The sequence below is a fragment of the Pteropus alecto genome, unplaced genomic scaffold, assembly GCF_000325575.1.
Source record: "Pteropus alecto unplaced genomic scaffold, ASM32557v1 scaffold276, whole genome shotgun sequence".
Classification (NCBI taxonomy): Eukaryota; Metazoa; Chordata; class Mammalia; order Chiroptera; family Pteropodidae; genus Pteropus; species Pteropus alecto.
Window position 1 is genome coordinate 3,718,201 of NW_006438074.1, and position 653 is coordinate 3,718,853.

At 36.6% G+C, this 653-nt stretch overlaps 1 pseudogene; it reads right to left on the reverse strand.

The window, feature by feature from the left end:
* Nucleotides 1-326: 326 nt before the first annotated feature.
* LOC112482492 lies at nucleotides 327-442 on the reverse strand (annotated as a pseudogene).
* Between the last annotated feature and the right edge of the window lie 211 nt (nucleotides 443-653).

Below are 653 nucleotides of genomic sequence, written 5' to 3' on the forward strand. Positions count from 1 at the left end.
CTCTCTCTCCCCCTCACTTGCCTGACTTCTCTCTCACCTGCTATTACCTCCGTAGGTCCTCTGTGAAATGGACTATCTTCATATTAGGGCCAGGAAATGGGATTGGGGGTCACGCCTTGACTTGCCAAATGAGTCTGGTAAACAAAAAGACAATAAAATGTCTGCAAATAAACATTTTGTTATTCTATTGGAACTCTAAAATTTATTGGCATATAATGTGTGTTTCTTCATAATATTAAAAATTAGATTCTTGAATGCTATTTAAACTTTCATGATTTGAAGAAATATTCTGCTTATTATTATTTTTTATTATTTATTATTATTAATGCCTATAGTACCTGGTTTTCCTAGGTGGTCTCCCACCCAAGTACTAACCAGGCCCAACCTTGCTTAGCTTCCAAGATCAGACATCAGGCTTATTCAGGGTGGCATGGCCATAGACCATGGACTGTGGCTCCACTGGGGCATGAATCCAGGACTTTCTGCGTGTAACTGCTACACTATGACTGCTACATTATGGAACCACATCCTGACAGTAAAATTTTAGAGCATCCAGATATTATTTGTGTTAAATGTCATGGATAAGAAACATTGATTCCTATTCTTTTTTTCTAATATTTTTTTTTACCACGGTAAAATACATATAACATAAC